General features: G+C 38.3%; 1 protein-coding gene across 1 annotated transcript in view; it reads right to left on the bottom strand.

Moving 5' to 3' along the window:
- Nucleotides 1-14,222, bottom strand: part of epb41l3b (erythrocyte membrane protein band 4.1-like 3b) — a 49,767-nt gene that overhangs the window by 35,076 nt on the left and 469 nt on the right. The window lies entirely within an intron of this gene.

The raw sequence follows: 14,222 nt of genomic DNA, 5'->3' as shown, positions 1-14,222 counted from the left end.
ACACCTCTGCTGAGGGGCCACAGATCCCCAAGTGTTTCACCGGTCCTGACTTAAAACAACAAACAAATTATTGATTCAAAACAGAGATTGATTTGTCTTCTGATTAAAGTGATTTTTCTATTCAAGTCAAACCACGTCTGTTTCCTACGATTGTTATCATTTACCGTAGATTTGAGGCATTCAGTGAATGCTTTAACTGCAGCGTCTTACATTAAATGCAACATTAGCTCTGCATGCACAGAGTGTGTAGGACTGTCCCTTCTCAGTTTATGAGTCAACTAATCTGTTGTTGGTCTTAGTCGACTAAGATCTTTTTAGTCAATTAGAATGACTTTTTTCCAGGAAACTAAGGAGCACATCTCTGATAAACACAAGACTTGAAGTGGTGCTTTTGAGTGATTCTTTAGAGAAAAAAAATAAAATCAGGTTTTACAGATCTGTCTATTAAATCAACTAATCATCAGTCACCAGAATGGTATGAGCATGAGTCGACTAACAATTACATTGATTGAGAGCAGCCCTAATAGAGTGGCCCCGTTAATGGAAACTACTGGTGAGTAGTTTGACTGTCACAATAATTAAATTACTTTTGAAAGGGACTTAGGATGATAACTTGAATAAAATACTATTTTTGGCATTATTTTCATTTCCCCAGCTTCTCCAACATGATAATTTACCGTTTCCTTGTCCTACATTCTAGAATATTTGGTTTGTTTTTGAACTGTTGGATGATCAAAACAAGACAAGAAATACTGGAATGGACAGGCTAAAACTGAACTGGATTGGAAAGCAGAAGAGGGGGAAACAATGACACAGTCCGACACGACTTACCTGATTGTCAGTTCACCTAAAACTGGTGAAACAAGCAACACCAGGAACTAATTGTTAGCCTGACCCTCCATAGAAACTATTACTGTTTCTCACTGGAAAACGGAAACAACAAGTGACTGATCTAGCTAACAAGCTGCAATATAACTAGTTGATTTAGGCATAAGACATGCATACTAAATGTTTCATCTCACATCTTAGCAAAGTTTAGTCCTGCCTTAAACAATTCAAGAAATATAAACAGCCCAGATCTGTTCTCTACCTCGGTGGGGTCAGCCAGACTATCCTCCAGCTCTGGTGCAGCACAAATTAAGTGTAGAGACAGTTCTGCCGACTAATATTTCATTTGAAGAGCCAACAAACAGGCCAGCCAATAATGCAATCCTCTATAAAAATGTCACAAGAAGCTACAAATTATAAAACAAATGGTAACATCAGTGACATTCAAAGACTGATGCTTTGTGACCTTGGTTTTTATTTGCTCTTATCATTGAAGTAGTGTTGGGATAAAGACATATTTTGCATAGACACTCAGTTGCCAGTTTATTAGGTGCACTTAGCTACAACAATGTTCAGTTATTGTTGAAACAGTTTTAGGGGGGTTGATTCAAGTTAACGGCCATTTTGGAGTCTGTGGTGCTGATTTCTGTTTAGCCTGCCCTCATGGATGTGAATTTGGGCGGATACAATAACAGAAAGACATGTCATTTGAACACAATGCACCACAAACTAAAGCTTCCAAAATGATACATCTCTCTAAAACAATAACTGAACATTATCATCTTCAGTATATTTTGGACATCTGCTCTAAAAGGTTGCATCAGTCTTAGAAAGCTGTACCAAATAGTATACAAGCCGTTCATATCATCCACTGCTTAACCGATGAGGGTTGCGTCTTTTCAAAATTCTTTAAGCTGGACCCTTGTACACTGAACAAGACTAGACACTCCACATCTCCACAGCAGCAATTAGGGAAGAGAGACTGGTCACATGAAGGTGACTCCAGGCTGAGAGCATTTTTGCTGAGGAGGCCATAAATCCTGTCGGCTTGCTGCGTTTACATTCTTAGCATTACGATCACTCGCAGCGAGGCACTCAGGGATACAACAGACAGGCCTGCTAACTTATTGTTATCTCAACTTCACTGTGCACATTATTATTTGCCACATTCAATATCTTTGTTGCGGTGCAGTCGCTTAAGGCCAGGGGTTAGTTTCCTTGAAAGCCTGGCACAAACATCACCAATGAGTCTGACAGGGGAAACATTCAAATTGCTTGTTATATCAAACCATCCGCCCAAAATCCAAATACTTAAGTTTAATGTCATAGAAGAAAAAGAAAAACAGCAAATACCCACATTTGAGAATAAGGCCCCAGTATTTTTTTTAACATTTTGGCTTGAAAAAATACGTAATACATGAATTGTTTGGCTAAATACTTGTAAGATTAGTTTCTGTCGATTGACTAATGAATCGTTTCAACTCTATGTTGTGTCTTTTCTGCCATACAAAAAGCTGTCACAGCTTGAGTAGAGGTATGTTAAATGTTTACCATTTATAGATAAATAATTAGTATAAAATTAAATCAACCTTATTGACCTTTGACAGACCATCCTAATTTAAATAGGCTGTGGCTCTTTGCCTTTATCTGAGCCCACTGTGTCAGTGGGCATTTGCATTATCAGTTAATCTCTTTTTTATTTTCACAATTCATCAGATGATGTAAGAAAATAGTCACAAGGGGATGTCATCAAATTCACCCTTGTTGACCTTTTAAATATAAAAACAATGAAAAGAGGCTGTTGCTGTTTACCTTTAAGTGGCCCCCCCATTGTGTCTCTGTGGTGCTCAGTAGTAAGTTTACTGTGACCCAATCATAATAGTTTTTCCCTTATCAACAGGTCTAAGGAAAAAGGCTCTCATATGTTCTAGAAATCCAAAAGCCCTAAAAAATAAAAGCTGATTTGGATTGACTAAGTGGTTTATACCTGTAAAGCTTCACTATGTCTACAGCAGTTGGGTTTTGCAGAATGATTATTACATGAATATCAAAGAATGTCAGCAGTTTTCAGCAAATGTGTGACAGAAAAACAACCATCTTAATATCCTAACACATTGTTAACAGGTTAAAGAACATTTAGGCTGGGCTACAATAGACACACTCTCCATGCATACAGTAAGAAAAGCCTGCAAAACAAGGCCCACGATGTTGCTGCCTTCAATGCTCCTGCAACAACAGCTTACTGTGCATCTTAATTAAACTGTCAAGTCAGAGCCCGGCCATTGCATTTGGTGCTTACAGGGATGTGAGGATGCTAAAAGAGGATCCAGGCCGTGTCATCCTGCCCCTAACCACGCCTACCGCACTGCAGATCAAAAAAACACCCAACTATGTCGTCTTAACATTCCGACAATGTAACAATTGTAATCTATTATCTGCGCTCAAATGTTGCCGTGTGGGCCAGTAACTCAGCGCTGCCCTTCACTGATGTAAAACGAGGGGGATTTAAGGCTGAGAGGAGAGGGAAAAAAAAACATACATGGTCCCGTTTTCACCCATTTTCTACTTTCTGCCTCGACACCGGAGCACGCTCGCCCACTGTACCTGAAGCGGCTTGTTGCTTTCATATACCCGACTTTTAGCTACAAAAGAACGGCCGCTGCAGGCAGCTCATTCAGCAAAAAAACATTTAAAAAAACCAGAATAACCCCCAACATGTTGCAAATTGTTACGCAAATGCTACAATGCAAAACAGCGGGATGAAAAAAAAAAAAAAAAAAAAGGGTTTCTGTTTCTGACACGGTTAAGCCACGTCCACGCGTCTTTCTTTCCGCCTGAGTGAAAACATGTAGACATTGTGTTTTAATGTTAATCATCTGTCATCGGCCGCGGGTGTCGTGCTCGGACGACCCGAATACAGCATAAGAGGAAATAACACGGAGGACTGAACAAACCGGGAAGCGTGCGTGTGTCTTGTTAAAGCTACATTGTGTTCTAGGTGAGATGTGAGAGAAAAGCAGCGAAATGGAAAAAGGTTTGATTACCAGGTAAACCGTCCTCGTTCAGCTGGTTTACGCGAGTTGCGTTCGTAGTGGGCTCCTGTTTCCTGACAGCGGTGCTACTCTGCTGCAGTTCCCCCTCTCAGCCAGCCTATCACACTCCACCATGCAGCTGAGGAGAATTGTGGGATACCAGGACAGCCGGGGCATTATTTTAGAAGCACACCCCCTCAACACACACACACACACGCACACACACACACACCCCACACACACACACACTAAGACTCAGCATGCCAATTAATGGCATGAGGTTTGTTGTCTCACTGGAAAAAAGGCATAAGAATGAATACTTCCCACTACTTCATTTATGCCAAGATTACAATGCACCACTAGAGCAGAAACAGTGAGCCGATTAATCGATTAGTTGAAAATACTAATAACAATTGGCCACTGGTTTAATAATACATTAATTGTTAAATGAAAAAAATTTCTAAAGCAAAAATGAAAAATCTGCTCTGGTTTCGGCTTCTCAATTGTGAGGATTTTCTGAAACTAAAAATATCTTTCTATCTTGGTCTGTTGGTTGAACAAAGCATGCACCTTGAAAATTGTTCAGTATTGTCTCAGATTTTATAGACCGTACAATAAATAAATAAAGTAATCAGCGGTTTAACCGATAATGTAAGCAATTATTAGCTGCAGGACGAGATGCCGAAACTTCACGTTAGCCGGATCGAGAATGCTATGTTATTTTCAAAAGATGCTATATAAAAAAAGTCATTATCTGCAATAAAATTATTATTTTTTTAAATCACGGACAAAACATACTGGAAAAATCAAAATACTACTAATCAAATCTATCTTTCTTTCTGTCCAGACTTTTGAGACAAAGTAAGCAAACTTAAACAACTCAAAATTAAACAACAGATCTGTTCACCAGAATATTTTAGTGTTACATTTTACACCAAAAAGCTTTGATTAGCTCATGAAATATGATGCATTGCTATAGATTAAGGTACTCAACAGTATATAAAGAAGTTCAAGTTAGCTCACCCTGTACCAGCAACAGAAAAATGCTTCTGTAAAAAGCCGGACTGTATGCTCCCTGTCTGGAGCACTTCAAGGTATTCTCCAAATGAAAAACATAATCCAAGACATATTAAAATAAACCAATATAGTGAGAGCACACACACACACACACACATCTGCTGCCCCCCTCGAGGTACATACATGTGGTTGTGCGTGCACAAATACGGACATAAAAGCAAGTTTTTAATTAGTGTCTGGGTTGTTCCCTCTGGGGATTTGAGGGTTTTGCCTCCCGCCTCCCTGTGGGAGCTTGACCCAACTCGGTCACCCATTTGACTTTTATTTCATCTAATTGCATTCATGCTCAAGTAGGATACCACATGCAAACCATTTACAGCATATGCAAATGTAAACACACAGTCATGCACATTACGGCTTCGGAGAATTTTCTGCTGCAGTCATACATGAATTCCCTAAATAGTGACAGACACATAGCAGGAATGCTTCGCAGATAGTAGAGGGTACATGAAATAACCCACGTAGCGCTACTCTCACAGGCAGCGAGACAACTGGCTCCTCATTCAGCTTCTAAGTAATTGAAACAAAGCTCATAAAAACAAGCTCACTGACCACAACAATGAATGTTTTACATCGAAGACATATAATCACATTACAATCCGAGGGGATTGAGCTACTTCAAGTGCAAGTTTAAATTCCTAAAACACCACGTTTACAAGCAACCTTCAGTGAGGAGACCGAGGTTTAGAGCTGCAGCAGCGTAACAAAGGGTGTAACAAAATAGTCCTGCAACCCTCGATGCAGTGAGGAGAAATAATAGCCAAGGAGGGCTGTCAGGAGTATAGTTTTTTTTTTACAGCGACACTGTAATAACTCATGGCAGTATCTCTGCTGAGTCTAATGTCACAGCTCCAGTAACCATAAAAGGTTTAAGAATGTGTTTTTACTTAGGTGACAATATGAGGCGAGGAAGCCTTACTGCTTGGTAAAGGTTCTTTCTAATTTCACACACTGTTATTCTCCAAATAGGTTATTTAACTTCCCCCTTTATTTCTTGTTTTTTTTAAGCACAGTCATGATTGTTCTAATAAACTTTGCTTAGAACATCCCCACAATATGTTTCTCTGAGAATACACACTGTACATTCAGCAGAAACAACTAACTAGCTGTCCTCTGCACAGCCAAACAATAGTTATCTACATTCAGATGCAGGTGGAGTCTGGCACAGTATCGTCATGACCAGACTTATCGTCTGAGACATTGCTCATCGTGGCCCGTCTGGCCAGTGGGTGGTGACTGTGCGCCTGCAATGCAGAGAACAATCTTGAATTGTAGATGAAAAGGATTAGCTTGTCTCTAAAAGGAAATGTCAATTCTCACATACTGGCATTGTTAAAAATGTCTGCTTGCAATGGAGCTTTCATTTCTGAATAAGCTAGATGTATTTTTCTGACTTTACAGATAAACTCAGGACCAAAAGACAGAAACCATAAGCACAAGACAGCATATACTAAAAGACAACTCGGCACAACCAATGTAATATGACAGGCAAAGCTGAAATATATTAAAACATACTTCTTTTATATTCTTAAATCTTTTCATAAGTGTGTAATATAAACCAGATAGCACAGGCAAGCCTTCCTCAGTGAAAATGTATAACTGCTGACCAGTTTTATTGTTTTCATGTCTGATGCAAGTAAAAAAAGAAAAAACATTGACCTTTGCTTTATAGTCTCTATCTTTCATTTTTGAAATGTAAGAGGTTAAAGATGATATCCTTAGGAAATTATCTCTCACTGTGCTTAATTTACAAATGATCTATGGGAAGTTTAGATTAAATGGAAACATCTTCGAGACAATTAATACCTTAAGGAAATAACTGCAATAAAAAAAAAATCAGGCCTACACCTCTTAAGAAATATCTAACGCTCTCAGTTTCTACTGTCTATGAGTTCTCATTCTCTGTATGTATAGTGACTTGCAGATAAGTGGGATTGCAAATCTCCTCAGAGCCTTCAGAACAGCCCTTGGTCAGCAGTATGATTAATACCACACAAGACAGACAACATGTGATCTCTGGACTCTGCTAAGCTTATGTGGCTGCTTAACTCTTCACTTTTTTCTGCTGCGTACAGACACTTAGTTCCTGTCAACTCATCTGCTCTGAAGCCTGACCTTGAACTCGGATAGCCTTGAATTCAAATGTCTTTTCTCTCTCAAGTATTAACAAAATTGTGAAATATAAAGTTATATTGTCGTTTTCACATGAAATTACCAAGCAACGCTGGCTCTATCTCTTTTATTTTACATGATTCGTGACTTACAGAAGATAATTTACATTATACTGATCTGCTAACACAGCAATTTTGCATTTAGTGATTACAATTAAATTCAAGTATGTCAAATGAATGAATTTCAAATGGTGGTTTATTTAAAAAGGTAGGAGAAAACCGTATGAACCTCCTTACAGCTCTCCAATTTTCAGTGCTGCGGTCAGAACAAACAAGCTGGCACTTCATCAATTCATAGTTATATTGAGGCATGTCCCTTACAATACATGGCAAAGCATCCATGTGATCTAATTAAAAAAAGGTCAGGGGGAAATAGTGGAAAGTAATTGCTGATCAGAAAAAAAAAATCTCTGCCCAAACACAGAATTACATTCCCATTTTGTCTTCGGGCTTTCATACACGACAAAGTCATTTCTAATAAGAACATCTCAGGGTGATGTTTCAATCTAAAATAGTTCCATTGTCCAATATGTGAATGTACTTTTCTTAGCATGGAGACTTCACAATTAACATGTCATTTTTATTTCTTTTGCGTAACACTTTGAACTCAATGAACTCATAGTGAATGGGCTCCAGCTCTGCTTTCTTCTTCACCTTTAACTAACCAAAGCTACTGTCCCCTTCTGTCCAGCTCTACTCAACTGTAAACGTCTTCACTCCTGAAGGGCTGCAGGTCATCAAGGACACATGCCAAATTAGAGTCTGATTCTGACACCATCAAATGGGCCAAAGCTCCAAAATCGGCTCCCTATCTTGAGCAGACTCTCTCATCACAATACACATTCCTATTTGAAAAGTCATTATTTTCCACTTTGGCTCCCTTTCATGTAAAGCCAAGGGTACATAGTGCAGATTAATGTGAAATGGGATTATTATTAACGTAATGAGGAGCACTCCCCTTCTTGTTTTTTTGCATGTAGGAAGCACACCTTATCTGGAGGAATCGTAAATGTGTTCTGTATTTGCAACCTTTGGAAAGCTGTAGGCTAATGATTGTGACCGTCAAGTGATTGCAGACCACGCATTTTTAGAGAAAGGGAGAGGCAGCACATATGTGGTCGGAGAAAAAAACAAAACTGCAGCAGTATTTAGAATCATTCTTGTGTGGATCACAGCATTTCAACTTAGGGGACAAATTTGAATAGTCCAAGCAGCAGTGTGTGTGTGTGAATCGGTTGAGGTAGTAAAATCACTAAATGTATTTCAGTTTGAGAACCCATTCTCTCTTCTTTCTAAACCAAAGGGACCCAATATGTTCACTCAGACTTTCTATGACTCTCGTAATTGTGTGCTTATCCTAAAAAACCTATATTGAAATCCAACAATCACTTCAGTATGTATTTTAAAACCAGATGAAGCCTGTCATACCGGGAGGCATGACCAATGAATGACACGAAAATGAAAAAATACTTGCCTGTGAATATTATATATCTAGAGCTTTTATTGTGAAAGGTGGGTGGCGTATAAAAGACAGATAGCTGGAATAATTGTAGTTTCTTATACGTATTAAGGTGCAACTCAACCCGTTGAGCACAACTTGATCGGTTGATGCGCTTATACGCGGTGTGAAATCCACCTTGTTCCGAAAAAAGAAGTATGATGCTTGTTTTGCCATGTAATATTCATATTCTTTGTGAAAGTATTCATGATAAAAACATTTCCTTTTCACTTGCGGAATTGTTGAGGATTTAGGAAAAGACAATACCGTGTTAAGAGTATCCAACTGCCACAAACACTAGACTACGTAATTATGCGCCAGCAGACGTTATTGACGATGGTATGCTGTGGTGCCGTCGCATGGAATTGTGGGACGCCATTATCACCTTTCGTAAAGGATGGTCCAGTGTACCCTCTGCTAAAGGAGATAAGAAAGGAAGCATTGAAGCACCTTTCCTTTGCATTTATAGAAGTAGACCAGCTCTTAACAGGGCTGCCTGTTAGATAAATCAGTGTCATTTCACTCAGTTAGGAACCTTCCTAAGCAAAAAGGACTATTAAAACGATGCTAAGACTATAGTCATGCCAGCAGGCTGTACTTACGGCGCCAAGCTAAATGCTAACAAATGTTTACGCGCTGATGTCAAGCAGGAGTAATGTTTACCATGTTTCCATCTTAGTTTAGTGTGTAGCATGCTATAATTTACTAAATTAGCACGCAACACAAAGTACAGCTAAGGCTGTATTAGTTTTGCAGGGATTTGATCATAAACCAAAATATTGGAAAAATGAATATTTCTACAAATTTCATTGAAATCCATCATTTAAGTGTTTAGATATTTCATTCCGGACCAAAGTTGTAAACCGACCCACGACAACAACAAATCCAAAGGAATCTGTATTTTTTAAACTTCCAAATATCAATACTAATATTGACTAGTATGGTTGGGCTATAACACATCTGTATGTTTCCTATGTTTAGTCAGATAATAATAGAAAAAATAATGTGGGACAAAGTAATAGTTTGGATAAAATCAGGCAAGGACAAAGAGAAGCTCAGTGTCTGGAGGTTCACAGCAATATAGCACATTGGAACCAGTGCAACAGACTTTTTGGCAGCAAACAAAAGTTCCTTGACAATAGCACATTTGTGGAAGACTTCAAAGAGAGCCTGGTCTGATGCTAACCCCTGCTCTCCACTATAAATACCCTGTGACTCTCAAGAGTTCCATCCCATGAGCTGTAGCTTTATAAGGCAGAGGCAGCCTCATGCAAGTGATCAGGCAACGCAGGAAGATAACGAAACTCCCAACAAGCTTATCTCTCCACTCAACAAGATTGAGTCATCGGTGTTATCTCGGTCAGCCCCCGAAGGCTGCGCTGCACTCACGTGTCTTGTTCAGCTCATTTCAACCAACTGAATGACCTGAAGGCAAGAAATCTGTGGTGATGGTTTCATTTGCATTTTGCAATTCAGGCTGATGCTTTTGATGTTACAGTAAAAAATAAAAAAGTGAGCAGGAAGAAGTTTAGTGTCTTGCTCAGGGATATTTTTTTGATGGACACTTCTGCTGATGTAATCGAAATGGTCAACTTTCAACTTTTCATCCGAGCTATGACGACATTTCATCATAAAAATGTCACAATGAAGCAGTTGTTTACTATCATAATTTGGTATGTTGTTTGGCAATTGTTGGGAAAATGACAAAATGTATCATTTATCAAAATAGTTGCAGACTATTTTAATGTCAAGCTCTAATTCTCTCTCTTATTTCAATTTATCTAAGTATGATACAAATCTAAATATCTAATATATCTATATTTGTTACAGCCATTAAGATGCAAACGTGGTTTCTTGGGAATAGAAATCAGGATTTTAATTAATCCTTTAATCAGTTTGTCAAGCGTGATAAAAATTAATCAAGCACAAAGCACAAGTCTATCTGGTTCCAGCTTCCCAAATGTGAATATTTCATAGTTTTTTTTTTATTTTTTATCATATATGAAAATAAACAAAATGTTTTAGGATACTAGACTGTGGGTTGATGTTAACATGGGTTTTTTCAGAAAACAGTTACTTGCAGCTGCGAATGATTTGAAATATTCTGTTTACCTCAGTGTTTGCCTGATTACAATGGTATGCAAAATAGCATGCTGTAATTCTAGGAATTTAAAATGTGACTGAGATGGAAACAATAGGTTTAAGTTGTTAGAAATTGAACAAAACATTCTGTACCGCTTGTAAATGTGAAAAATTGTAATTATTTTTTGTTAAAAGACAGGTCTTATTATATGAAAATGATCTTAACAGGGCATAAGTAATAACTCAATATTTGGCTCAGGCCTTTTAGTTCAAAGAATGTCTTAAGAAATTACTTTACTCCAACCTTTGCATTTCTTATCACTAAATCTTGATAATGCCAGAGATTTGCAGACTATTTCTTTTTACCTTTAACCTCTAGTTCTGACTCACACAGGTACTTCCATATCCTTCATTTTGTTAAACACAGCACAATAAGTCATACCAGCAAAGAGTATCGGGTAAAATAATGTCTTCTCCTCCACTACAATGCCAGCAGCGCTATTGATCATGAAATGATCGGTCAGTAATACCGATCTTAAGTCTTAAGTCTTTAATCTCCAAGATCTTATAGTCTTTATCACTGGTAACACTACATCAAACAAATAGTAGGAAATCTTTCCTGTAGAGAGATGACTGCATTAGAATGCGCTATAATTATGAACATGAATGAATAAATGATCCTGAGCCACAGAAAGAAGATTTGATCTTGTTATGTCAGCCTGACACCAGACAGGGAGAAATGAAACGGCATTAAAAAGGGAATTGCTAAGGAGTATACATTCCCCAGTTCTGAGCAAAGGTCATTGGGGTCAATAGATGTTATCTACTGCAAGTCACCAAAACAGACCTTTCAATTGTAACACCTTAGCAACATCCTCAGACATCTCCAGACACGTCAGACGTCATAGCTGATGAAACAGAAACTTTGTGCACATTATGCTGCATTCCAGTCAAAGTCAGAGTTTGGAAATTCCCTGCTGCTTGCCCTTAATTACAACCTTCCTGAATTCAAGTGGCCCGGCTTTGAAAGACCAGGCAAAGTAACATGTTCACCCACAAAATTTAAATACACTTTCCCCATGTTACAGCTGGTATCACGTTGTTTACAGTATATGTGACAGTGTTTGCTAGCTGTAATCAGTGAGTGCAACTTTCCATTTTAAATTTACAACCATTTCTCTTTGTGTTCTTTTTACTAGCTCAGTTAGAAAACTTCCATTCACTGATCAGGATTCAGCAACAAATGAGAGTCTGATGACAGTTGATGGGTTGTTTGGTCACCGTCAATTAAATCTGATCAAATGTTGGTGGCACACTCCTGAAGAAAATATTATGAATGAATAGAGTCCAGCGGTTTTGAGTCCTAAAACCCAGGAAATGAGTCCGCATTTTCACACTTTCGGTTCCCTTCTCTCAAAGGCAATGTTGTTTTTTTTAATAGGTTTTTAGTTAGAGGTCTGGAATAAGATCTTTAGTTAACACAAGCTCAAGAGAGTTTAACGTTTTGTTCTACAACATAAAATATACTAGTTAATCTCCCACTGATGAATTTAGAATCTTATATGTGTTTCATAAAAGGCAGTTACCTACAAGTGGCTAAAAATAAACTACAAAACGTCATCATGCTGATTATTATGCATTAGCTTTGTGATATTGATGTTAAAGTCATACGATCTTATAGCCTAACGGAAGCTTTTACTTCAAACTTCAGAAATCATTAAACTAGTGTTCATTTGTGAAGATTATCTTGCTGTACAAAATGTGGAACTATCATAAACTTTTGTTGGCCACAGAGCTTCTTTTTTTGCAATAATCCAAAATCCAGTGGAAAAATCCCATTGTGTTATGTTAAGTGTGATGCTAACTTCCGCGTTGGCCTACAAAAATAACTTTATAATACTAAAGCTACTATAAATCAATATTATTATAACTATGCATCAAAATGATAATGTCTAATGTGAATTGGGTCACTCCTAGTGATGAATCTACAGAGAATTATCCCCCAAATCTGCAGCTCCTGCTTCATAGTGAGTACTAGCTCACTGTTTAGCTGTCTGGCCAACAACTTAACTGTTTCGGGTCCCTCTCACTGCTCTCATAGCGTCGCTTTTCGGGAACATCAGGGAGTTGCTTTCAGTAAACGCTGTAAAAACACACCATACACCTGCTGCTTGGCACCAAAGAGCAGCCAGACACAGTAAGGGACTAGCTGGTGAACACAGAGGGGGTTTTAACTGTTAAAGAGATACATATTTACCTCAGGAGTTGGTAAAAACCAAAAGCAAAGCTATAAAAGGGCTAATATAGGACCTATATTTGCCAAGTGGACACAAACAGTCTCCAAATTGGTGATCATTTTGCCCTGAAACTGCTGGATCTGTAAATAAAAAACTGTTTGCAGACAAATTTAAAAGGTGATGATGACATGTCAATGTTCACAACTTGTTTTCACTGCTCACAACAGAACAAACCACTCTGTAATTGTAGGTTTAAGGTTTGAAATCACATTTTCAGGGGCTTTTAGGGGCTGCATTGTTGCTATTTCTGACAATTATCTCTAGAACGCAACATATGAGCTTTGGTTTCTGGCTTTGTGAGAGAAATCGGACTATATTAAAATACATTTTTAAAGAACAACCAAACACTCTTCTATCTGGGAATCCCCTTTCATTTATAAATAGTCTTTAAATGATATAAAATCACTATGAAAGGAAATAACACTACCTCCCCTGCTTATATGGCGTGACATACTAAAAGTGCATTTTGCATACTAAAGCACCAGCTCAGCAGATACTTACAATCATCTACCCACAAATGCTTTACAGATAAACATGCAGGGCTGTACATGCTACCACCACCCAGTGAACATGACAAGTCCCACAGACTTTGCCCGGCCTTATCTCCCTGGTCCTGTACGGTCACCTTCTTTAAAACTACTGAACTGTGAGAGCGTCCATGTGGCCCTATAAAACCAATAGTCCATCTTAAAAATGTATTATACGACTCCATTACAGCCATATGGATCTGGTGTCATTACAAAATAAAATAAAAGTCACCACACAGTAAAGTTTAAGTAACTCTTTTAGTACATGTGTACAATAAAGACTCCATGAAAGTGAGTATTAAAACAAAGAGCTCTTCATCCATTGATTCATGCACATTTCTATTTTGGGGAGAATACCAGCGGAAACACATGCTGTGATGACTTCCCATTTCCGAACTGTCTGCCTGTGCCCAGCAAAAGTTTTGATCAGGTTAGTGTGTTAGTATGTGTGTGTGTGTGTGTGTGTGTGTGTGTGTGTGTGTGTGTGTGTGTGTGTGTGTGTGTGTGTGTGTGTGTGTGTGTTCGTAACTTAGCTAACTTTGGGGACACATTAGAGACTTGAGATCAGGTAATTGAATACTGCTTGTTCAATTGGCGACAAAAGCTGTGTCCCCATTCAGAAAAAAAGATGATTTTGGTGTAATTGGTTACGATAAGGGTTAGGCAAGAATGGGTTATGGTTAGGGTAAGTCTCCAGTAAATTAATGTAA

The sequence above is a fragment of the Anoplopoma fimbria genome, chromosome 3 (assembly GCF_027596085.1).
Source record: "Anoplopoma fimbria isolate UVic2021 breed Golden Eagle Sablefish chromosome 3, Afim_UVic_2022, whole genome shotgun sequence".
NCBI classification, from domain to species: domain Eukaryota; kingdom Metazoa; phylum Chordata; class Actinopteri; order Perciformes; family Anoplopomatidae; genus Anoplopoma; species Anoplopoma fimbria.
This window is presented reverse-complemented; position numbering and strand designations above follow the sequence as displayed.